The following is a 27,294-nucleotide window of genomic DNA, read 5'->3' as shown; positions in this document are numbered from 1 at the left end:
AGGGTTGCTATATTTTATTATAATACAGGTTACTATTAAGTTCATTGAAATAATTCGCGAAAAGATGTTTACTAACCATAGAAACACTTTTTCACAGTTTAGAGTACTGCGTGTAAAAAATCTTACCTACTAGCGTTCACTATAGCCACGTGTTCACAATATACAGACACGACTGAATTTCCATTGAAAAATTCCGAACTGATTATGTCAATAAAAGAAGTTAAATATTTATATCGTCTTAAGTGATATTCGTTAAAATTATCGTTAAAAATCAGAACATTGTGGAATTTAAACAAATACAATAATAATAAAAATTTTTATAGGTTGTTCTGTGAGAATTCTATTTATAAACCATAAAAATGTCTTACTCCCATTATTATTTGTTTTAGTCTTTTATAATAAAAAAAAAATAATGTATTCAATTTTATTTTTCAAAATTTGTCTATGAATAAAAGAGAATTTGAATGTGGTTAATATTCGTTGAAAAAAATTAATGTAAGCAAAAAAGTTGGTATATATTAGAAATTCATCTTAGTATTCATAACTGAAAAACTAGTAAGGAAAATAGTAAAGTCGGACGGGTCCGACTACCCTTTGGTCTGTTGAATATACCAGACGAAGCCTAACATAGCTACAGCTATATCTAAATCTAAACTGATTCCTACAAAACTTAGCACATGGTAGGCTATACTAATTTCAGTACATTGTACAAAAATTTGTAGCACACGGCCTAACCATGGGTCTTTGGTATACCTTTTGCTTAAAATTGGACAAAGCTATATATAGGAGCTATATCTAAATTTAAACCGATTTCAACAAAACTTGCCATACGTTATGTTACAGCATCTTCAGTACGTTGTGCAAAATTTTGTGCCAATCAGAAGTATTTATATACAACTTCTAGGTTATACTATCTTCAGCAAGTTGTGCAAAATGTGTATCAATTTTGTGTAAAATCTATATCAAATTCAGATCTGATTTCTACCAGACTTGCAAGAGATTAACTTCTATTAACTAAAGTTCATTGTACAAAATTATGTGGCAATCGGACAAACTTTGGGTCTTTAGTGCACAATTTACATAAAATCGGAAGAAAAAATATATAGGAGCTACATCTAAATCTGAACCGATTTTCCGAAACTTAGCACACATTATTCAAGACTTAACTCATTGCGCTATTCCAAATTTTGTGCAAATCGAAAGATATGGTACAGCATTTACATTAAAGTATATATGGGATCTAGATCTAAATCTGAACCGATTTTCACGCATCATTCTAGACATAATTTATTACGCTATACCAAATTTCGTGCAACTCGGACGACTTGGTGCAATATTTACATTAAATCGGAAGAAAATATATACGGGAGCTAGATCAAAATCTGAACCGATGTTCACGAAACTTAAAACACATCCATACCTACCATTATGCTATGCCAAATTTCGTGCAAATCGAAAGATATATAGGGGCTTTGGTACACCATATACATTAAATCGGACGAAAATATATATGGGAGCTATATCTAAATCTGCACCGATTTTCAGGAAACTTAACACACATCATTCTAGACTTAAATCATTACGCTATGCCAAATTTCGTGTAAATCGAAAGTTATATATGGACTTTGGTACACCATTTACATTACGATTTTTCTAAATTTCATCCAATTCATATCATAAATGCGACCTGTACTTTGTTTACAATTTAACATGGACAGAAGGACAGACGGACGGACATGCTCAAAATGAACCATGTGTCTATCTCGTTTCCTTTTGCCTGTTACAAACATATGCACAAAGACATAATACCCTGTACCACAGTGTGGTGAAGGGTATAATGAATATACTAAAAATGACCACCCCCATGAGGCAAGATATAAATAAATAAAATAATAAAAAATACCAAATATTGAAAACTAAAAAAGTTGTTAATTAATTATTATATTTAAATATTTCAATTTATGTTTTGGAACTATTAATATTCTGTTAACAGAATAATTATGTACTGGCTGTCAATACTATGACTATTTTTGGTGTTATCTATCAACATTTCTTATCAAAAGCAAAGTTCTTCATTTAAATTAATTAATTATTTAAGTATGTGTGTGTGTGTGTTTTTGTTAATATGTAAATTAATGGATTCTATATTGTTTATATTTATTTATTTTCTTCTCGGTTATCATTGTTGCCATTGTTTTTCAATAAAATGTTTCTTTTTAAAAAATTTCTACTACTATTACTTTTTTTTGGTTTAAAAATATTTAATGTTTGTATTCAAAATCCGTAAATATTGAAAGAAAAATAAATTATATACAATATTAAATCTTTGTAACTTAAGATTGAACTGAAATATATTTTGCGAATATTTAAAATGTATGCTGGCTATGTTTCAAAATATGCCCATTTATTTGGTCATCCTAAAATTATGCTAAATGGTGATGGGGTTTCTACAAAAAATAAAGAAAAAAGAAAAGTTTCTCCAAAAACCTATGCCTATACAAGGTGAAAGTAATACGGATTGATGAACTATGACATTCAGACATGAAGATACCAAAATTGTAATGTATATATATATATATATATATATATATATATATATAATACATAGTCAAAAATGTTTCAAAGTTCCAGATATTTCATACATGTTCTGGTGTAATAATGGACGTAAAAAATCCAGTTATAAATTTATATTGCAAATTAATATTTTTAATTTCCACATCAAGGAAAATATTTTTCAGTGTCAACTTTTTTTTTTAAATCAAACTATTTAATTATTGAAATGGGTGATACTATCAAATATTCTTTGTTCAAAAACAGAAGAATTATTGCCGATAATATAAAGCCAGAAAGGAATTTTTAAAGGTCGGACGGGGCCGACTATATGATACACTACACCACTTTGGGTACATACAAAATATGCTCATATGTACAATATCCTTTAGATGGAATAGATATGGCATCTTTGTAGGACCATTGAAATGGAATCGCACGAAACTAACTGCGTGTAGAACATAGATATTTGAATTAAATTAAAACCACCCATACACATACCAACCTGTAGTAACTTCAATACGGTATGCAAAATTTTGTCTCAATCGGAAACTAAATATGCGAGCTATAGCTAAATCTGAAGCTATTTGGTGCTCCATTCACAGAAAATCGCAGGAAACTGAATATGGGAGCTGTATCTAAATCATGAACCGATTTCAACAAAACTTGGCAATTTTGCACAGAGTACTGAATTAGGTCTAGATAGATACCTATTTCAGTACTCAGTGCAAAATTTTGTCTCAATCGGGCCAATATCGGGAGGATGAAGCACGATTTACCTAAAATCAGACGAAATATATATGGGAGATATATCTAAATCTGAACCGATTTCAACAAAACTTCGCATACACCAATCTGGACCTAATTCTGTACTCTCAATCAGAGTAACCGGGGAGTTTGGTACACCATTTACTTAAAATCAGACGTAACTATATATGGAAGCTATATCTAAATCTTAACCGAATTCAACAAAACGTGGCATATATCAATCTAGACCTAATTAAATACTCTATGCAAAATTTTGTCTCTATCGGACAAATCTTGGGAGTTTGGTGCACCATTTACCTAAAATCGGACGAAACAATATATGGGAGCTATATCTAAATCTTAAACGATTTTCTCCAATTTCAATAGAGTTCGTCATGGGCCAAATAAATGAGCTGTGCCAAATTTCATCAAAATCGAATAATAAATGCGAAATGTACTTTGTTTACAATTTAACATGTACAGACGGACGGACGTGTATAAATCGACTCCGAAAGTGATTCTATGCATATTATCAAAAGGAACCATGGGTCTATCTTGATTCCTTTTGACATAATACCCTGTATCACAGTGTGGTGAAGGGTATAAATAGTCGAAAATTGAATGTTAACATTTTATGAAAAAAAAACATAGTCGGACGGGCCGACCATATACACAACTTCCACGAAAATCTAATTTTCTGTAGTTCTATATTTTGAGCTTGGGCAATATTTCGCGATATTTGCATCCACTTGACCGACAAGAGGTCAACAAATATTACTAATATTCAGTACGGCCCTTCTTATTACTTGCCCAGACACCCTTCACCGTGGGTTGTGTTGTGATGTTCAGTTTATAATTGTGGTCTATAGGTCGACTCGAAGAAACATAAAAAATTAAGTTTTCGGTCCACTTCATCCCAAACATATTATCTGATCATCACCGAACATTATAGGCATTGTCCTTAACCATAACAGGAACCTCACTGAAAATTTAAAGCGATTAGAGCTGCATTTCTCCCCCTCTAGTGTGGTAATGGGCTACTAAATAATATCTGAATACGTAAGCACCTGTAAATATTGTAACTCCCACATCCGAGTACAGACGGCAATATAATTGGCATCAATTTAAAGATCAATCACTCCTCTTGGATACACTATCACGTTCTCGAGTCTATGTCCGTCAGGATAGAATACAAATTTTGTTATTTTTCACACAAAAATCAGGGTCCATTTGACCCGCTAGATAATGACCGATCAAAACAGGCAGGCTTATTCGTTGGGCCGATCCCCTTCTCAATGTAAAATTACGCGATGTTGGGGCCATAATTGAGGCCTCTGAAACGACCAGAAAAACAGACAAAAATAAAGTTTTGGTCCATTTCATCCCCTAAATATTAACCTATCTTTACCAAAAACAATAGGGGTCTTCATTGACCAGAATCCATCCTACATGCAAAATTTCATGAAGATTGGTCCATAACTGTGGCTTTATCGTTTTTACAAATTATAATGGACAGAAGGACGGACGGTCGAGATATGACGATCGGATGGCTCTAGGACCAATATTTTGCGGCCTTACAAAGTTTTGGGGCTGCACAAAGCTTTAATACCCCGACAACATAGTTGTGTAGGGTATAATTACCATTTTATCATCTCTTATTTTCTACTACGTAATCTTGATGTAACTACCATCTTACGCAATAGTCTTGACAATTTAAGCTCTTTTGTTTTCTTTTCAACACATACTCCTGGTCTTAAAACACAAATCTCTATATACATGGGATTATATCATCTGCCCACATGATCATTGCAATCATTTTGTTCTTCGTTATTCAATTTAATTCTCTCCGATTACAATGTAAATTAAAATGAAATTATTATTGGATTATAAGAGTAATAGACGTCATTAGGACAAACAGCAGTCAGTCCGTAGCTTCTGCTGTTGCCTTCTTTCTAATTGTAAAATATTCAAATGTCAATTAACCATTGTTATTTTTGTTGTTGTTTTGTTGTGATATTGAAATGAAAGTAAATCATTGTCTACAGCGTTTACCTGTTACAATCGTATAAATAATTATGAGGGCTACGTAACATATATCATCATCATTATTATTAATGTGATTATATCGATTACGATCACATATCGAATGTTACCTGCAATTAAAAAAGAGAAAAAAATAGCATTATTATAATGATTGAACAATAAGCAATAATAGTTACAATATAAGCTGGGATTTGTGTAAAAAACGTGCAGATATAGAGGAAGGTTATTGCTGATTATAAATTCATAATTTGATGGCCCATCAGGAATTTTGAAAGCGATAAGGCTATCAGGTGGTACTATGAAATCATGATATGTAAAAATAAAGATCTGTCAATATTTATATGATCAAATGGGTAAAAATCTGTATCATTGTCTGTTTTCTTTTTTTTTTTTTGCTTGTCTGTATGGCGTCAGGCTTTCTCCATGAAGACTGAGCCTAGAGAAGTTTCAAACATATGAATGAAGATCTTTTGTACTTTAAATTAATTTTACCTATGTATATCGATATAAGTGGTCGGATATACTAAAATATTTACATGGTTCTATATAGTTTAATATTCTCTAGTATTATTAGAGGCGCAAACATGGGGGTAACTTTCGCCAAATTTACACAGAATCGATATTTATATCCACTAAAAATTTAAGTTGTTTAGGGTATCAAAGTGTCCGTTCCGTCCGAATATACTGCTCTTCTCCAAACGTGGGCATATATTCAACATTTTCTTTGAATAAATGTTATTTGCCCAACGACAACCGTGAATGCCAAATTAAATCCACATCCACTACCAAAATATTTGAAATGTGGTAGAATTTCAATATATGGGAAGTCTATCAAATAATTTGTCAACATCCAAGAACCCAGAATAAATGGAGTCGATCTTTATATATTGGCCTAATCGGAATCCCAACTGAAATTTTTTTTCAATAAAAGAAAATGCGGCTTAAATCTATACATACCGAAAATGAAGCGGAACTTTTATATGAAGGCTTTGTAACAATGTATACCTATATTGGAAATGCTGTGTGTCCGGTTGGGAAATGTGGTTTAAACTTTCAAAATTCCGAAGGTATGGCTATCTGGCGCAGTATAGTTCCTATATCTTGATGGAGGATTTTTCCTATAGAAAAAACGTCCTCGTTGAAAGAGAACTGTTCTCTATAGAAAAAGTTGTCCTCGTTCAATGTGGACTGTTTTTCCATAGTGACAGATCAATTTTTCTATATACAAATTTTTCTTGGGGTTACAAAGGATTTTTCTATAAGAATAAGAATTTTTTTTCTACCGAAAAAAATTGTCATCATCCACTGAGAATTTTTTCAACTGAAACAAACTGTGAGTTGCTGTCCTCACGGATTTAGGATTTTTGCCATAAAATTTTGTCTTCTGAGATTGGAGATTTATTCTGAAAAAATTGTTGTCTCTGATTGAAATTATAAATTCCTCTAAAGAAAAAATTTAAAAAATTCGGGAACTTTTACGGGGAAAAATAGCCTCAGCTTCTGAGCCGGATCTGAATTAAAAAAAAAATAATTTTTATAGGATGTTGAAAAGATCTTCTTTATACCCTTCACCACACTGTCGTACAGGGTATCATGTCTTTGTGCATATGTTTGTAACAGACAAAAGGAAAGAGATAGATACATGATTCCTCTTGAGATTATGCATAAAATCACATTCTGAGTCGATTTATGGAATGATGTGTGCTAAGTTTCGTAGAAATCGGTTCAGATTTCGATATAGCTTCCATATATATTTTCATCCGTTTTAAGGTAAATGGTGCGACAACGTCTCTAAAGATCTTTCGATTTGCACGAAAGTTTGCATAGTGTACTAGATTGGGTCTATAATAATGTGTGCTAAGTTTCGTGAAAATCTGTTCAGACTTAGATATAGGTCCCATATATATTTTCGTCCGATTTAAGGTAAATGGTGCACCAAAGTCCCTATATATCTTTCGATTTGCACGAAATTTCGCACAGCATATTGAATTAGATCTAGAATGACGTGTGTCAAGTTTCGTGAAAATCGGTTCTGATTTAGATATAGCTCCCATATATATTTTCGCCCGATTTAAGGTAAATGGTGCACCAAAGTCCCTAAATATCTTTCGATTTGCACGAAATTTGGCCCAGCGTACTGAATTAAGCCTAGAATGATGTGTGCTAATTTTCCTGAAAATCGGTTCAGATTTCGATATAGCTCCCATATATATTTTCGTCCGATATAAGGTAAATGGTGCAACAAAGTCCCTATATACCTCTCGATTTGCACGAAATTTCGCACAGCGTATTGAATTAGATCTAGAATGACGTGTGTCAAGTTTCGTGAAAATCGGTTCCGATTTAGATATATCTCCCATATATTTTTTCGTCCGATTTAAGGGAAATGGTGAACCAAAGTCCCTATATATCTTTCGATTTGCACGAAATTTCACACAGCGTATTGAATTAGGTCTAAAATTACGTGTGTCTATTTTCGTAAAAATCGGTTCAGGGTTTGATATAGCTCCCATATATGTTTTCGTCCGATTTAAGATAAATGGTGCACCAAAGTCCCTATATATCTTTCGATTTGCACGAAATTTCGCACAGCGTACTGAATTAAGCCTAGAATGATGTGTGCTAAGTTTCCTGAAAATTGGTTCTGATTTAGATATAGCTCCCATATATATTTTCGTGGTAAGTGGTGGACCAAAGACCACCCACTTATTTTTGGATCTGCACGAAATTCGGCATGGAGTATTAAGCCTAGAGTGTTGTGTGCTAAGTTTCGTGAAAATCGGTTATGATTTAGATATATCTTCCACATATATTTTCCTCCGATTTTATGTAAATAGTGCACCAAAGGTAAGTGGTTTCAGTTTCAGTTTTCAGTAGAAGTCCAGCAGGCCACCTCTGGATGAACAACAATGTTTTTATTTTGTAGCGGCCTTCCTTCTTTAACGTTTTTTTTATAATATGGATTTAATCGGTAGACGTTCGGTTTTCTGATTTTCATAACATTCACCCCTGAATTATTAACATTTTCTAAAACAATGTTTGACAATATTTACCATATTGCGATTTGTTTTAAGACAGGTGCTAATTATTTAATTAGCTAACAGAAATAAGCATTTGATTGAAAGCTTGACAAGTTGTCAATTACAAAAACAAAAAAAAAAAAAAAAAACATATTCACGTTTAACGAACAAGTGATCCTCAAACTATAACATTTATCTAATTGGAAAAAATATCAATTTACGGAGATTGTATAAATTTTGCAACAAATTACTTGGTTCCCATAGCCAGCCGTTCACGTTGATGTGATCGACGAACAAATCTATGTAGAATTATTTCATTACGAAAAAGTCGGTAATTAATAGCTGTTGTAAATGTAGTTTATTGTAAAAAAATATATGTACATTAAATTTTCAGAGTTTTGATGCACCGACAAATCTTATAACACAAAATTGACTAGTATTGAATTAATTGCAAAATATATCAAAATTGTTGTATTTTTTATATAATGTCGATTAATGAAATGTTAATTGTGCCAAGCAATTAAATGTGAATTCTATTTTGTTAAATATGGCAATTGCCATAACGATGCGGAGATTGGAATATCATCAAGTAATTTTAACTTGCTTTCAATTTTATGATTTCCTTTTTTTTTAATATTGAAGTAATTGCTTACACCATGCTGGATGACATGATTTAATTTGATTTAAATTCAGTGTCATTTTTTGTGGCAAATTTCAAATTCAGGGAGTTGATTAGAATAGTTTCCTTTCCAAGTAGCCATCATCATTAAAATGATATATTACCTTTTTATATTTTTTGTTTAATAAATATTAAGTAGCTAAACTATTCATAAATTATTTAATTTAATAATAATATTTAAACGCTTTATGGAATATTCCAAAAACCAGTGTGATAAATTAATTTATGCATTCATAATATTTCGAACGTCACAAAAAAACTTTGGGAGCTCCCCAGAAGTGTGCTCATTCAGTAAATACTTAATTTATTGAAATCATTTAATATTTTTAAATTTATTAAGTAATTTCTAATTGAATACTGACAGAAAAGTTAAACATTAAAAAAAAGTCGCCAATTTGTCAATAATAATTAATCCATACAAGCTTATGCATGTATATCCGTCAAGTCTTTTAAGACTATAGAACGCCGTATAAATCGTCTAAGAGGTCTTCTATGCCCATAGAAGGCCGTATAAATCGTCTAAGAGGTCTTCTATGCCCATAGAAGGCCGTATAGGTCTTCTATGCCCATAGAAGGCCGTATAGGTCTTCTATGCCCATAGAAGGCCGTATAGGTCTTCTATGCCCATAGAAGGCCGTATAGGTCTTCTATGACTATAGAAGGCCGTATAGGTCTTCTATGACCATAGAAGGCAGTATAGGTCTTCTATGACCATAGAAGGCCGTATAGGTCTTCTATGACCATAGAAGGCCGTATAGGTCTTCTATGCCCATAGAAGGCCGTATAGGTCTTCTATGCCCATAGAAGGCCGTATAGGTCTTCTATGCCCATAGAAGGCCGTATTGGTCTTCTATGCCCATAGAAGGCCGTATAGGTCTTCTATGCCCATAGAAGGCCGTATAGGTCTTCCATGCCCATAAAAGGCCGTATAGGTCTTCTATGCCCATAGAAGGCCGTATAGGTCTTCTATGCCCATAGAAGGCCGTATAGGTCTTCTATGCCCATAGAAGGCCGTATAGGTTTTCTATGCCCATAGAAGGCCGTATAGGTCTTCTATGCCCATAGAAGGCCGTATAGGTCTTCTATGCCCATAGAAGGCCGTATAGGTCTTCTATGGCTATAGAAGGCCGTATAGGTCTTCTATGGCTATAGAAGGCCGTATAGGTCTTCTATGGCTATAAAAGGCCGTATAGGTCTTCTATGGCTATAGAAGGCCGTATAGGTCTTCTATGGCTATAGAAGGCCGTATAGGTCTTCTACGGCTATAGAAGGCCGTATAGGTCTTCTACGGCTATAGAAGGCCGTATAGGTCTTCTACGGCTATAGAAGGCCGTATAGGTCTTCTATGTCTATAGAAGGCCGTATAGGTCTTCTATGTCTATAGAAGGTCTTCTATGTCTATAGAAGGCAGTATAGGTCTTCTATGTCTATAGAAGGCCTCTATAGAAGGCCGTATAGGTCTTCTATGTCTATAGAAGGCCGTATAGGTCTTCTATGTCTATAGAAGGCCGTATAGGTCTTCTATGTCTATAGAAGGCCGTATAGGTCTTCTATGCCCATAGAAGGCCGTATAGGTCTTCTATGCCCATAGAAGGCCGTATAGGTCTTCTATGCCCATAGAAGGCCGTATAGGTCTTCTATGCCCATAGAAGGCCGTATAGGTCTTCTATGTCTATAGAAGGCCGTATAGGTTCTCTATGCCCATAGAAGGCCGTATAGGTCTTCTATGCCCATAGAAGGCCGTATAGGTCTTCTATGCCCATAGAAGGCCGTATAGGTCTTCTATGCCCATAGAAGGCCGTATAGGTCTTCTATGCCCATAGAAGGCCGTATAGGTCTTCTATGCCCATAGAAGGCCGTATAGGTCTTCTATGCCCATAGAAGGCCGTATAGGTTCTCTATGCCCATAGAAGGCCGTATAGGTTCTCTATGCCCATAGAAGGCCGTATAGGTCTTCTATGCCCATAGAAGGCCGTATAGGTCTTCTATGCCCATAGAAGGCCGTATAGGTCTTCTATGCCCATAGAAGGCCGTATAGGTGTTCTATGTCTATAAAAGGCCGTATAGGTGTTCTATGTCTATACATAACCGTATATGTATAAACCGTATAGGTCTTCTATGCCTATAGAAGGCCGTACTTATATGGCTATACTAGACCGTAAAGGCCTTTAATCGCTTTATAAAACTGTTAGCAAATTATTTTTAATTCGACTTATACTCTTTCATTTTATTATCTGCATTAATAAATTTTAATTTATATTTCATCGTTAAAATCAAAAATATTAATACCATTAAAAAAGTGTTGATCGAAATATTTTACACAATTTTGTGAAATTTGTAATATATTCCAGTTGGTAAAACCGGAACCCAATTACCGCCTGATATAATTCTGTTTATTATGCTTAATTTTGTAAAAATAAAAGGGAATTTTTAACTTTCAAAAGAGAATAAAAAAACTTGTGCTTCCGCTTCCGAATTACAAAAGTAGTTTTGCATTTAAAAAACAAATATATATTTTTTTAATTTAATGGCGTCAAGGCACACTGACCATTTACGAAGTAAGTCGTTAAATTTATTTCAGGCATATCTTCTGCAACATTTTCAAAATTTAACGGTCAGTTATGTTTCTGTTTTCATCCCAAAAATATTCCAGAACTGTTTACGCTTTGGTATGCATTTTGTTATGTTTCGTTCGGCCAAGGAGCAATAGCCTTTATGTTGAGGTGGGTCAAGATCATTGCAGTTTTGTAAACAAAATCTTCCTATGTTTTTGCCGCAAACATCATCCTGTAAAATTCCAAAACCTCAAAACCATACAACTGCCAAGCCAGTAGGCCTTTCAAATTTAATGCTGGGCTACACAAGAAGAACAAGTTCAACGGCATTCCATAATTGCCCAGTTTAAATCCACACACCTCTGGCAAAAAGGTATTAAACAAAAAAGAACGGAAAAGACGAACATACAGATACTCAGTTGAAAAAAATTTGTAAACCATTCAGTTGCTTGGCATCCACAAATGACCTTGACGTCTTGTGGCCAATTAAACCACAAAATAATACCGTTTATTCACATGGACGGCCGTCACGGTAAAGGGGATCGAAGACGAGATACAAAATACACGAAAACATTGTTGATGCCGTTGTTTGCGACGACGACGATGATGATGATGATGGTGGTGGCGACAACAACGACCAGATTGATCTTAAAGATGTTTACAACTAAAACTTTATTTTGTTTTAAACAACAACCATGGAAACGAGGAGACCTTGACAAAGGAATACACTGGATATTTGTGGTTATGGAAAATAAGCCATGGTATATCGTCAGAGGAGCATAATCACGAATGAGGGGATTTGTGTGCGAGGGTTAACAACAATATTTCGCACCATTTTTTTAAAGCTTATATAAATTGTATTTTTGGTACAAATCTTATAGGTCTATCAAATTATAAATGACCGTATTGGAGGGTACTTAGAAGCCTTCTAACACATATACGGCCTTTCATAATGTAGTCTATGGGCTATAGAAGATTGTATGGGTTTTATGAGGGGTTTATATGCTTCCTAGGTTTTATAGAAGATCGTGTAAAAGGGTATTTATCTGTTCAGCCTATAGAAGGTCTTATATATCTTCTAAGAAGTAAGGAAGGTTGTCTATGAGCTATAACAGGTCGAAAGACTATAGAAGGTCATAGACTTTGTTAATGGTCTTTAATGGTTAAGAGACCTTCTAAGATCGTATATGTCTTAGAAGGTCTTTAGATGTCTCCTAGGGGCTACAGAAGGCCTGTATTAGGATTTCTAAGTCTAATCAGCTTATGGTATGGCCTACATTGGCCATGGAAGGTCGTACATGTCTTCTGTGGACTATAAAGCACTGTATAGAAATCCTTTATAGGTCTAAAGAAGGATTTACAGGTTATCTACCGGCTACAGAATGCCTCCTAGGTTTTATAGAAGATCGTGTAAAAGGGTATTTATCTGCTTAGCCTATAGAAGGGCGTATTGAAAATCTTTATATATATCTTTATAGATCTAATATATCTTCTAAGAATTATAGAAGGTTTTCTGTGGGCTATAACATGTCGAAAGGCTAATGAAGGTCATAGACTTATTGTTAATGGTCTTTAATGGTTAAGATACCTTCTAAAATATGTCTTAGAAGGTCTTTATATGTCTCCTAGGGTCTGATCAGCCTATAGTAGGCCCTACTTGGGCTATGGAAGGTCGTATATGTCTTATGAGGACTATAAAACGCCGCATAAGTCTGTAGGAGGACTTATAGGTTATCTACCCTCTATAGAATGCCGCATAGGTCTTTCTTGTGCTATATATGCCGCATTTATCTTCTATGGGCTATATATGACCGTATAAATTTTCTATAGGTTATAGATGGTCGTAAACTGCATAGCAGGTTTGTATAGGTCTTTTAAGACTATAGAAGGTAGTATATGTCGCGTATGTCTTAAAAAGTCTGTTTAGGCTATAGACAATAAAATATTGGTCTTTTATGAAATATAGAGATCCGTATATACCGCATAGCAGTTTATGTATAGGACTTTTAAGACTATGGAAGGTAGTATATGTCTCGTATGGCTTAAAAAGTCCATTTAAGTCTTCTATAGACAAAAAATATTGTTCTTTTACAAAATATAGAGATCCGTATATATTATACAGGTGCCAAAGAAAGCCATGTAGGTCTACTGTGACCTATAGGGGACGGTATAGACCCGTATTCATAAGTTCCAAATAAAATTTTTCTCAGTCAAAGAGGATGTTTTCTGCTGCAGCAAATGTCCGTTATTCAAATACTTTCACCGAGGACACCTTTTTCCAATAGAAAAAAATATTCTATAACTCGGATAAAAAAATTCTTTATACTGATGCTGTTATAAAAAATATTTTTCACAAAATACTGGTGCAAAAAATTCTTTAAACATCTACGTCTATGGAGTCTTGGCTCCATTAAAAAGCAGTCTTAAAAAACCACGGTTATGACTCTGTAATTGTGTTCACTCTCACTATATAGTGTACAGTATAGGCCTCCGTATCTCTCTATAGGCGGGCAAATATATCAATAACATCCCTCGCATTGTCGTGCCTTGTATTTAAATAGTTTTTAAGATAATTTTCCATCAAATCTGTCGACCAAACCCATCGATCATCAACGTTGTGTCAGCTCAGATTCAGTTAACCAGACAGGTATGGCAGAGCCTAAGGAATATAACGTGTCATTAGCATCATTAATTGCTGCAGCAACACCAATCGAGTAACACTCCTTTGCAGCTACTCTAATAGATGTAGTCGTATGGCAAAAGGTTAATTGTCAAAAAACGAACAAAGAGAACAAAATAAAAACTAGTGTTTACAGTAAATACTAGGAATATCAGAGGTCAGAATGGAAATGTTTTTTTCTTTTGTGAGAAAAAAAGTTAAAGGCCGCAATCTTCTGATTAGATTGGCTGACCTATCAAACCATAAGTTCAATGAATTGAGTGATATTCCAAAATCTGTGTTTTATTGTTATGACCTCTACATAACAACGGAGACCAGTGAAAGTGTTAAAGAAGAAACGAACGTAAAACAATAAAATATATTGTTATTATAGATAAGTTAATTTATAATGGCTGATATTAAGTCAATAAAAACTGCCACAACAAATTATACATCATTTTATAAAATCCAAAAATTATTTATAGATTTTAACATAATAATAGTAATAGCTAATCGAATAATAATAATAATAATCATTCAATCCAAGATATATGTTTACGTTAAATGACTGAAAGGCTTTTTTTCTTTCGAACAAAGACAGCAATGAATGATGGAATATGAATGAATATTCAAAAGTTTGAATACAATAACAATTTTAAAACAATGCTATTAAACAATAGGGATTATAATAAAACATAGTTTTTAGTATATATCCATTGGATAATAAATCTTAACAATCAAACTCTTTTTTATTAATTTTCAGGATAAAAAAATTTTATTAAAGTATATAATTTTACAAAAATACAATACAAATCCTTCAAAAACATTATTTTATTAAAATTCACGCATCTATAGTCCACGAAAAAAATATATTTTTTTTACAAACCACGACTCTATGTACCTTGAAGAAAGTTTTTTTTTATTAAAATCCACTTCTCTATAGTCATTGAAAAAAATTTTTTTTTTATTAAACTCCACGCCTCTATAGTCCTTGGAAAAAAATTTTTTTATTAAACTCCACGCCTCTATAGTCCTTGGAAAAAATTTTTTTTATTAAAATCCACGCTCTCTATAGCCCTTGAAAAATTATTTTATTACAATCCATGCCTGTATAGTCCTTGAAAATAATATTTAATTAAAATCCACGCCTGATGATCTATGTTTTGCAATGAAAAGGAAAGCCAGGAGAAGAACGTACGTACCCACCATTATGCGAAGCGTTTCGCCGTTGGTTAAGCGGCTTATAAGGCATATTGGGCTATGTGGCTTTACAAAGGTCGTACGTTGATAACTTCTATATATTCCGCCCTGATGCGAAACTTGCATATGCGAATTAAATTCAAATTTGTCAAGGTTCGACATTTGTCTTCATTCTAGGAACAGTCCTTTTCAAAGCAGATTTTTGTTGTAGCGATGGATAATTAATTCCATGGTATACAAATGTTTTTGCGCAACCGTTTTTTGGAAGAGTGTTGATGACTCAGAACGTTAATTGGTCTGGCAACCAATTTCAAGAAAACTAGATGCATGAAAAATTATAGTTACTTCAGTACATTGTACAAATTTTTGTGTCGGTCGGCCAAACTTGGGGTCTTTAAAGCACAATTTACATTAAATCGGACGAAAAAAAAAATATATATATATATATATATGGGAGCTATATATAAATCTGACCCGATTTTCCCGGAACTAGACACACGGCATTCTAGACTCAATTCAGTACATTATACACATTTTCGTGCAAATCGAAAGATATATATGAATTTTTGTGCCACATTTACCATAAATTGGAGAGAAATATATATGGGAGCTATATCTAAATCTGAGCCGATTTTCACGAAACTTAGCACACATCATTGTGGACCTAATTCAGTACTCTATGCCAAATTTCGTGCAAATCGAAAGACATATAGAAACTTTTGTGACCCTTTTGCCTTAAATCGGACAGAAATATATATGGGAGCTATATCTAAATCTGAACCGATTTTCACGAAACTTAGCACACATCATTGTGGACCTAATTCAGTACTCTATGCCAAATTTCGTGCAAATCGAAAGACGAAAGATATATGTGGACTTTGGTGCACCATTTACATTAAATCGGACGAAAATGTATATGGGCGCTATATCTAAATCTTGACCGATTTGCACGAAACTTGACAGACACATCTCTAGGCTCAATTCAGTACGTTATGCCAAATTTCGTGCAAGTCGTAGGATATATAAGGACTTTGGTGCACCATTTACATTAAATCGGATGAAACTATATATGAGAGCTATATCTAAATCTTGACGGATTTGCACGAAACTTGACAGACATATCTCTAGGCCTATTTCAGTACGTTATGCCAAATTTCGTGCAAATCGAAGGATATATGTGGACTTTGGTGCACCATTTACATGAAATCGCACGAAACTATATATGGGAGCTATATCTAAATCTTGACCGATTTGCACGAAACATGACAGACATGTCTCTAGGTTGAATTCAGTACGTTATGCCAAATTTCGTGCAAGTCGTAGGATATATAGGGACTTTGGTGAGAGCTATATCTAAATCTGAACCGATTTTTCCCAATTTCAATAGGGTTTGTTCTTGGGCCAAACAAATGAGCTGCATCAAATTTTATCCAAATCGGACTATAAATCCAACCTGTACTTTGAAAGTGATCGAATGTGATTCAGAAAGGAATTCCAAGCATATTCTCAAAAGGAACCATGGGTCTATCTCGATTCCTTTTGCCTGTTACAAAAATATGCACAAAGACATAATACCGTTTACCACAGTGCGGTGAAGGGTATATATATTTGTTTTTTTTGTTTGAATTCTAAATGGGGTATGTTTGATGACAGGGTAAGTGAATCTGTCGTTAACGAAAAGTATGGAGTTAGTCACCGAAGTTGTCATCAACGACAATATCGCTTAACCAGTCGCCCAAGTTGTCTTGCATGACAAAACCCAGCCTATATAGTCTTTAAACAAATATTTTATTAAAATCAGCCTCAGGGACATTTTGTAACTCTTCCAACACTATACCTTCTATTATATATATATATATTTATATATATATGTAACATTTTTCTTTCAAAATCGAAAAAACCTTGAACTAGGTTGTTGACCAGTTTCTAATATATTTAGATTTTTGTTTGTTTGTTTTTATTTGCAAACGTATATCTTATTTTTCTATTATAAAACTTATTAAATATTTTTATCACCTTATTTATTTATCTGTTGATATGCTTGGCATGCTTTAATTATCAAATTTAGTTTATTTATTTGCACACCAGACAAAAAATATTCATAGAATATTTTTTTTCAAGAAATATGTTTTTTCAGGTATTTTTTTATTTACGATCGGGCGCCATCTCAATCAAAAATTCCCCGCACAATAAATTTATGTATGCATTGAATTTTTCTTCGTCTTCTTGTTATGACGTTTATAAGTCAGGCGTTGTGTTGTGTGTTTTTGTTTTTTTATGATTGGTGCGTAATTTTCTCACGTTTTCTGGTTTTCAGCGAATTTTTGCAAGTCATGTTTTCTATTAGACAATTTTGTTTATTTATTAATAATTCTTTTTTTGAGCTACCAATATTTTGCCTCAAAACATGTTTGCTGTGTTCTTAGTAGATCTCGGTTCGCAACGGAATTTCAATTATTTTGGAGTATAGAAGTAGGCTTTAGAACATTACAACAACAACAAAGCAAATGCAAAATTTATTGCACAATAAATGACTTGAGGCAGTGGCTTGAGGCAAACCACAAAAAAAAAATGTTGAAGGAAAAAAATATAAGTTAAAAATAGCAATGGGAACTAGTTATTGTTGTTGCTATTGTTAAATGAGTAGGCACACAGCTATGCAAGACAAATGGTTTGAGGTTTGGAGAAGTATAACCTAGATGATTACATTGTTTATAAAAAAAATTGGACCTTTATGGCAAAAAATTCTGAGAAGAAATTATTCACCTACAAAGAAGGTGGAATATCAAATTTAAAAAGCTCAAGCATTATTGCGGTTTCAATAGGCAGATCGATGGAAAGTTCGACAAAGTTGGTCTCTGACAAATATTTCTAGATGTTAAATGCGAAATGTCAAATTTAATATACCGTCCTCCTTATGATTTGGTTCTCAAATCAAATCCAATGAGTGAATCAAATGATTGGCATAGCCTTTTCGATTAATTTTTGGGACGTTTATTGAGAAGTTCTCTTGATGAAATTAATTACGTTTTTGCGGATTATTTCCCCCCAACACGAATTGGCAAAACAAATGTCAAGCACCGCCACCTACGGACAAATCATTTGTTTGTTTTTATGACGCATTCAAATGCGGTTTATTGCATCACACCCGGATTTTTTCGTTCTGAATGTATCCACAAGCTAAACACAACGCTGAATACAACAAACCCGCATTCCGCCACAGAAATTTCCCATTTGCCTATAACAATGATGTGACAAGTACAACTACTACCGAATACCCCTTCGAACCTACTGGCTTGTGGCAATGAGAAACAGCTGATCGGAGATTTTTCATCTGCCCCTCTCTCTCTCTCTCGCTCTGAATCGGCATTAACGTATAACAATGTTATTGACATTAAATATATATTACACATTAAATCGGATTTGCAATATTATAAAAAATATAAAAATTTTAACGTCATAATAATAACAAAAACAACATCAACAACAACATTGTAGTCGTCTAGCTGGCATAGAAAGTGGTATTAACGGTTTTAAGACCAGTTAAATCTATTCAAGTTGAACGTTTATTTTTTTAGCCTCTATTCTATCATTGACCGATACGATAGCCTAGATGATTGGATAAAAAAAAATTGGTTTTTACGCGGAATACTGGTATTTTTCATTACCCTGATTTGTGTTCTGTTTTATTTGATTGTGTTTTTGTAAAAAATTGTGTGTATTCCCAAAATCGCGTCGTGTTTTCATGGTAAACATCTAAAGAAATTAATACCATTAATTGGAAATTTCTTGAGGCAAAATTGATCATTGATATTGTATATTCTGGGAAATTTTCAAAATAAAAAAGAATTGCAATTAGATTTTAAAATCAATTAAACGATGAAAGGCATTTTAAAAAAAGATTTAGAGATTGTAGATATTTTTTAACTTGGGGTTAAAAGTATATTTTTTTCAACAAAATTTATTTATTTAACAGCCAACACTTCTATAAGCGAATATTTTTCAAACATTTTATTTTTCAAAAGCTATCTTCGCTCTAAGCGGGAATTTTTAAAGAAAACTTATTTTTCAAAAATCGTTCCCATGGTCTATCCTGCTTCCTTTGGCCTGTTACAAACATATGCACAAAGACATAATACCCTGTACCACAGTGTGGTGAAGGGTATAATCAGTAAAAATTCGCACTGATGTTTACAATCGGAACGATTTTTGAAAAATAATAAATAATAAAAATTCCCGCTTAGAGCGAAGATTGCCTTTGAAAAATAAAATGTTTAAAAAATAGTCGCTTTTGAGAATACGCGTAGAATCACTTTCTCAGTCGATTTACGCATGTCCGTCCGTCCATGTATTTTTGTTAGCAAACTTCAGGTCGCATTTGTGATCCGATTTGGATGAAATTTGGCACATTTCACTTATTTGGCCTATTGAAATTCGAGAAAATCGGTGCAGTTTTAGATAAAGCTCCTATATATAGTTTCGTCCGATTTTATGTGAACGATGCATTAAACTCCCAATATTTGTTCGATTGGGACGAAATTTTGAATCAGGTCCATACTTATGTATGCGAAATTTTGTTGGAATTGGTTCAGATTTAGCTATAGAGTTAGATATAGCTTTCATATATAGTTTCGTCCGATTTTACGGAAATGGAGGACCATACTGCCAATATTGGTCTGATTGAGACAAAATGTTGCGCAGAGTACTTTATTAGATCCAGATCGATGTAAGCGAAGTTTTGTTGGAATCGGTGCAAATTTAGATATAGCTCCCATATATAGTTTCGTCCGATTTTATGCGAACAATGCATCAAACTCCCAATATTTGTCTAATTGAGCAAAATTTTGCATAGCGAATGCAATTGAGGAAAACATTTGGGATAAGGTGTGTTGAAATCGGTTCAGATTTTGATGTAGGTCTTAGACGGGCATTTTTGTGCAACTATCCCAGAAGTTTGTAACGCCGCGAAATATTGGTCCTAGACTCACCTTTAAGTATACCGATCATCATATCTCGACTAGCTGAGTCGATCATGGAGAAGCCGATCGGGCCAAGGAAGCATGCCTGTTTTGATAAAGATCCGTCAATATTTAACGGGTCAAATGGACCTTGACTTTTGTGTGAAAAATGATAAAATTTGTATAGTATGGCGTATATATTTACTCCTGAAGGATATAGGCCCGAGATGTTGATAGTGTATCGAAGAGGAGTGGTTGACCTTTAAATTGATTGATGTGTGTGTGTATTCAGATATTATTTAGTAACTCATTACCACACTAGAGGGCGGAAATATAGCGCTGATGACTAAGAAATTGTCCATGAGGTTCTAGTAGTGTTCAAGGACACTGAATATTAGTAATATTTTGTGACCTCTAGTCGTTCAAGAGGGTGCAAATATAGCGAAATATTGTCCATGCTCAGAATATAGAATCACAAAAGTTTCGTGGAAGTTGTGTAGGGTAAAATATGGTCGACCCCGTCCGAATATACTGCTCCGCACACTGGTTTTAATTATTTTTTCAATATATTTTTTAAAATATTTTTGAAACTAAATTAGGGCTTGGACTTGTTAAAATATTTTTAAAACTAAATTAGAGTTCGGATTTTTAAAAATATTTTTGAAAATAAATTTTATGGTTTTTCTTCTAGTAGGTCTTTTATAAATAATGTACCCAATTCACAGAGGATGGGGATTTCTAGCCATCGGAGCTTAATATAAGGACTTATATCTGTATACAAATATAAAACCTCATGAAGGCCTTCATCCATAGCAAATTATTAATTTAAGACCTTCAAAATATCTTATATCGACAAGGTGTAGAAGATATTTTATCTATAGAAGGACCTAAGAATGACCTTTCATATATCGATGTCATTATTTAATTTGTGGAAGGTCCAAATTATACAAGGTCTCCTATATATAAAAAAATCTAGAAGGTTTCCCATTTTAAGACAATCTATAGAAAGTATTATATTTACAGAAGACTCCTTCTGAAGGCCCCAAATAGTTATTCCATCTTTAGAATACTATATATGTTCAATAGACTTCTACAATGTTTCCAATCTAAAAATGACCAGTAAAATAAGTTATATACATAGAAGGCTCTAAGAAGATCTTCTATGTATAAACGAATTTTTGAAGAAATTCTACAACAGTGAAATTTCTAGAAGTTATTCTATCTATGGGAGACTGAATGTCTTCTTTCTTCAGAACACCCATAGAAAGTCATTTATTTTCCAGCAACCCTCAAAAGGTCTTTTATTTTCAGAATACCAATACAAGATAGTCAGAAGGATGCTTATATTTACAGATCGCATCTATTTATAAAAGACCCCTAGAAGGTCTTCTATCTTCTATGTTCATAAGATCTATACAAGAACTTCTAATTTAAGGCGGCCTCTAGAAGTTCTTCTATGTAAAAACTACTATTTAAGGCCCTCTATAATCAGAGAAACTTCTACAAGTTCGTATATTTTTGCAAAGCTTTCGAAAGATATTCCTTATTTAGGACATCGTCTATCTCTAGTCGACCCTCAGAAGGACTCATATTTTCAGAAAACCATTACAAAAGTTCCTTTCTTTAATAAAAATCGTGGAACGGTATATTTTTTTAAGAAAGACCGCCTTCTATTTTCAAATACCCCTGGAGGTGTTTTGAGGATCTTCTACCTATATAGGATATTCAATTCTCAAAGGATCACCAAGAAGGACAGTCTTATTTCTTCAGAGCTTTTCCATTTTTTTATAACTGTAAATTCCCCTTTTCAATAATTTATAATGATTATATTCATTAACGGTCTCACTCATGTGATTTCAAAAATTTGTCATTTGTGACATCGTCGGCATCATCGCCAACTTGAATTGATCGATCGATAATGATCTGAATATGACATGTAATACTGGACTGGAGCTTAACAAAACCCAACAACAATGACAAACAACTGGCAAGTAATTCTGATGAACTTGACAGGTAGGCTGATTGACTGACTGGCTGGTTGGTAGACAGCTAGCTAGACAGACACATCGTCGTTGCGTTGGGTAGTTCCGTTTCAGTGTGTGACATTCCTATGCGTTCTTTATTCCCGCATTGTGTTATTTTTCTCTTCCTCTCTCTTTTTGCTTGATTTCCTTTGATTAATTGCTTTTCGATTTTTTTCTACAATTTCTTGGGTTTTTTGCCTTCATTCCAGTCATCACAATGTGTCAATGTTATAGTAACGTCCTCCCCTTTTCATCGTCAGATACAACGGGTGTCTGATGTAAGAAAACTACACTTTGGTATAGTAATTAGCTCAAAGCATGAAATCAGCAAAAAAAAATCAAGAAAAAAAGCTGTTAACTGGCGTTTATACCCATGGCTTTTATGTTTTTTCCCAATCCATATTCCAATTTAAGATCCCGGATCTTTGGGATTTTCTGTTCTCTGCCATCATTCGCTTGCTTGGCTTCTTATTTCCATATCGACATTGTGGCCATTCAATCTTTTATTAGTTTTGTATTTTTTGTTCTAGTTTTTTGCTTTTGTTGTTTTGATACTGTTTTTTTATTTCTGTTTAGAGTAGCTTTTATGGCCAATAATGTTGGTTTAGATGTGTGTGTGTGTGTGTTTATGCGCGATTTTTTGCCAATTGCCCATTTTATTGACCACTGAAAATAATTCACACTTTTTTTCAACCCCACCGAGAGATTTGATTGATTCGTTTATTTGTGTTTTTGTTGCTGTCAGTATTTCAATATTTTATGTCTGACTTCCCGCTCGTGTATGTTATCTCTTTATTTTTTTCCATTTTTTTTAATTCAATCAATGAAAAGATTATTTTGTCTAATGTCTAATTGATGATTTGAGTGGGGAAATGCCCCACAAAAAATGGATTTATTAAAGAATATTTTTCAAGGGCCAACTGAGGCGTGGATTTATTAAAGAATATTTTTCAAGGGCCAACTGAGGCGTGGATTTATTAAAGAATATTTTTCAAGGGCCAACTGAGGCGTGGATTTATTAAAGAATATTTTTCAAGGGCCAACTGAGGCGTGGATTTATTAAAGAATATTTTTCAAGGGCCAACTGAGGCGTGGATTTATTAAAGAATATTTTTCAAGGGCCAACTGAGGCGTGGATTTATTAAAGAAGAATATTTTTCAAGGGCCAACTGAGGCGTGGATTTATTAAAGAATATTTTTCAAGGGCCAACTGAGGCGTGGATTTATTAAAGAATATTTTTCAAGGGCCAACTGAGGCGTGGATTTATTAAAGAATATTTTTCAAGGGCCAACTGAGGCGTGGATTTATTAAAGAATATTTTTCAAGGGCCAACTGAGGCGTGGATTTATTAAAGAATATTTTTCAAGGGCCAACTGAGGCGTGGATTTATTAAAGAATATTTTTCAAGGGCCAACTGAGGCGTGGATTTATTAAAGAATATTTTTCAAGGGCCAACTGAGGCGTGGATTTATTAAAGAATATTTTTCAAGGGCCAACTGAGGCGTGGATTTATTAAAGAATATTTTTCAAGGGCCAACTGAGGCGTGGATTTATTAAAGAATATTTTTCAAGGGCCAACTGAGGCGTGGATTTATTTAAAGAATATTTTTCAAGGGCCAACTGAGGCGTGGATTTATTAAAGAATATTTTTCAAGGGCCAACTGAGGCGTGGATTTATTAAAGAATATTTTTCAAGGGCCAACTGAGGCGTGGATTTATTAAAGAATATTTTTCAAGGGCCAACTGAGGCGTGGATTTATTAAAGAATATTTTTCAAGGGCCAACTGAGGCGTGGATTTATTAAAGAATATTTTTCAAGGGCCAACTGAGGCGTGGATTTATTAAAGAATATTTTTCAAGGGCCAACTGAGGCGTGGATTTATTAAAGAATATTTTTCAAGGGCCAACTGAGGCGTGGATTTATTAAAGAATATTTTTCAAGGGCCAACTGAGGCGTGGATTTATTAAAGAATATTTTTCAAGGGCCAACTGAGGCGTGGATTTATTAAAGAATATTTTTCAAGGGCCAACTGAGGCGTGGATTTATTAAAGAATATTTTTCAAGGGCCAACTGAGGCGTGGATTTATTTTATTAAAAGAATATTTTTCAAGGGCCAACTGAGGCGTGGATTTATTAAAGAATATTTTTCAAGGGCCAACTGAGGCGTGGATTTATTAAAGAATATTTTTCAAGGGCCAACTGAGGCGTGGATTTATTAAAGAATATTTTTCAAGGGCCAACTGAGGCGTGGATTTATTTTTTCAAAGAATATTTTTTCAAGGGCCAACTGAGGCGTGGATTTATTAAAGAATATTTTTCAAGGGCCAACTGAGGCGTGGATTTATTAAAGAATATTTTTCAAGGGCCAACTGAGGCGTGGATTTATTAAAGAATATTTTTCAAGGGCCAACTGAGGCGTGGATTTATTAAAGAATATTTTTCAAGGGCCAACTGAGGCGTGGATTTATTAAAGAATATTTTTCAAGGGCCAACTGAGGCGTGGATTTATTAAAGAATATTTTTCAAGGGCCAACTGAGGCGTGGATTTATTAAAGAATATTTTTCAAGGGCCAACTGAGGCGTGGATTTATTAAAGAATATTTTTCAAGGGCCAACTGAGGCGTGGATTTATAAAGAATATTTTTCAAGGGCCAACTGAGGCGTGGATTTATTAAAGAATATTTTTCAAGGGCCAACTGAGGCGTGGATTTATTAAAGAATATTTTTCAAGGGCCAACTGAGGCGTGGATTTATTAAAGAATATTTTTCAAGGGCCAACTGAGGCGTGGATTTATTAAAGAATATTTTTCAAGGGCCAACTGAGGCGTGGATTTATTAAAGAATATTTTTCAAGGGCCAACTGAGGCGTGGATTTATTAAAGAATATTTTTCAAGGGCCAACTGAGGCGTGGATTTATTAAAGAATATTTTTTTCAAGGGCCAACTGAGGCGTGGATTTATTAAAGAATATTTTTCAAGGGCCAACTGAGGCGTGGATTTATTAAAGAATATTTTTCAAGGGCCAACTGAGGCGTGGATTTATTAAAGAATATTTTTCAAGGGCCAACTGAGGCGTGGATTTATTAAAGAATATTTTTCAAGGGCCAACTGAGGCGTGGATTTATTAAAGAATATTTTTCAAGGGCCAACTGAGGCGTGGATTTAGAATATTTTTCAAGGGCCAACTGAGGCGTGGATTTATTAAAGAATATTTTCAAGGGCCAACTGAGGCGTGGATTTATTAAAGAATATTTTTCAAGGGCCAACTGAGGCGTGGATTTATTAAAGAATATTTTTCAAGGGCCAACTGAGGCGTGGATTTATTTAAGTTGAATACCATTTTTTTATAATGTGCAAAACATGTCTCGGTATTTTGATTCATAGAAAAAAAAGAACAATAAACAGAAATAGATCAATAACGTTCGCAATCAAGGTTTTGTTTGTGATTTAGAAATTTTGCAAATTAAAAAATAATTTAAGAAACAAAATATTTAATTATTATTTTTTTTAATTTGAAAAATATAAATAAAACCAGTAAGGAAAGCAGTAATGTCGGACGGGGCCGACTTTGGGTATATTCAATAGATGAATCCTAACAGACGTCTAATGGACCAGAAAAATGAAATTGGATCCATTACCATGTCATTCTGCAATACCAAATTTTTCATTTGGTTATCTATAGAAGCTATATCTAAATGTGAACCGATTTCAGGAAACTTAACACAACTTAAAATCAATACCAATGCTTGTTAATGTTTGTAACTGTGCACATATATATTTGAAGATTTAAAAGATAAGAAAAATGATTTACAAAAAAATTTTGTTATTGTTTTGTTGTTGTTTTTTGTAATTAAAGAAAAGTCCTTATTTTTGATCGGAATCCGAAAATTCCAACGGTGTTAGAAAGAGTACATGTCTGGCTCTCGTATGAACTAGGATTATTTACTTCGCTCTAAAATTAACAAAATGGCGGACCTTTTGAAAAAATATTTTTGGAAAATCGCCGATTTTTGACCAAATACCAAGTTAAAAAATAAGGAAGATCTTCACCGATTGGCTTTATCCTAGTTCATACGATAGCTATACACTCACAGAGAAACGTGTAAAAATTTGGAATCGATTGGGTTATTAGTTTTTGAGTTACCGTGCCCGGCATTCGCAAAAGAGAAAAACGCGTTTAAAGTTTGAGAAGCCCCTTAAGGGACTTTGGTACACCATTTACCTTAAACCGGTCGAAAATATATATGGGAGCTATATCTAAATCTGAACCGATTTTCACGAAACTTAACACTCATAATTCTAGACTCAATTCATTACCCTATGCCAAATTTCGTGCAAATCGAAAGTTATATAAGGACTTTGGTGGACCATTTACATAAAATCGGCTTGTACTTTGTTCACAATAATACATCGACGGACGGACATGCGTAAATCGATTCAGAAAGTGATTCTATGCATATTCTCAAATGGAACCATGTGTCTATCTCGTTTCCGTATGCATGTTACAAACATATGCACAAAGACATAATACCCTGTACCACAGTGTGGTGAAGGGTATAAAAATCCACGCATGTTTTAGTCCTTGAAAAATATTTTTCAAAAATTAACGCCTGTTTTAATCCTTGAGAAATATTCTTTAAAAGCTCCACGCCTCTGTTAGTCCTTGAAAAAATATTCTTTAAAAGCTCTACTCCTCTGTTAGTCCTTAAAAAAAATATTCTTGAAAAATATTCCTTGAAAAAATATTCTTTAAAAGCTCCACGCCACGGTTAGTCCTTGAAAAAATATTCTTTAAAAGCTCCACGCCTCTGTTAGTCCTTGAAAAAATATTCTTTAACAAATCCACGCCTCTATTAG

General features: G+C 33.7%; 1 protein-coding gene across 1 annotated transcript in view; it reads right to left on the bottom strand.

Annotated features, from left to right (window-relative positions):
- LOC133338438 (uncharacterized) overlaps window positions 1-27,294 on the bottom strand; it is a 97,133-nt gene that overhangs the window by 44,789 nt on the left and 25,050 nt on the right. The gene's annotated exons all lie outside the window — the stretch shown is intronic.

This window comes from Musca vetustissima, unplaced genomic scaffold (genome assembly GCF_032173495.1).
Source record: "Musca vetustissima isolate MV318-11 ecotype Yass unplaced genomic scaffold, APGP_CSIRO_Mvet_v1 utg81974, whole genome shotgun sequence".
Lineage (NCBI taxonomy): Eukaryota > Metazoa > Arthropoda > Insecta > Diptera > Muscidae > Musca > Musca vetustissima.
Note: the sequence above shows the minus strand (reverse complement) of the source record. Positions and strands in the feature narration are given on the sequence as shown.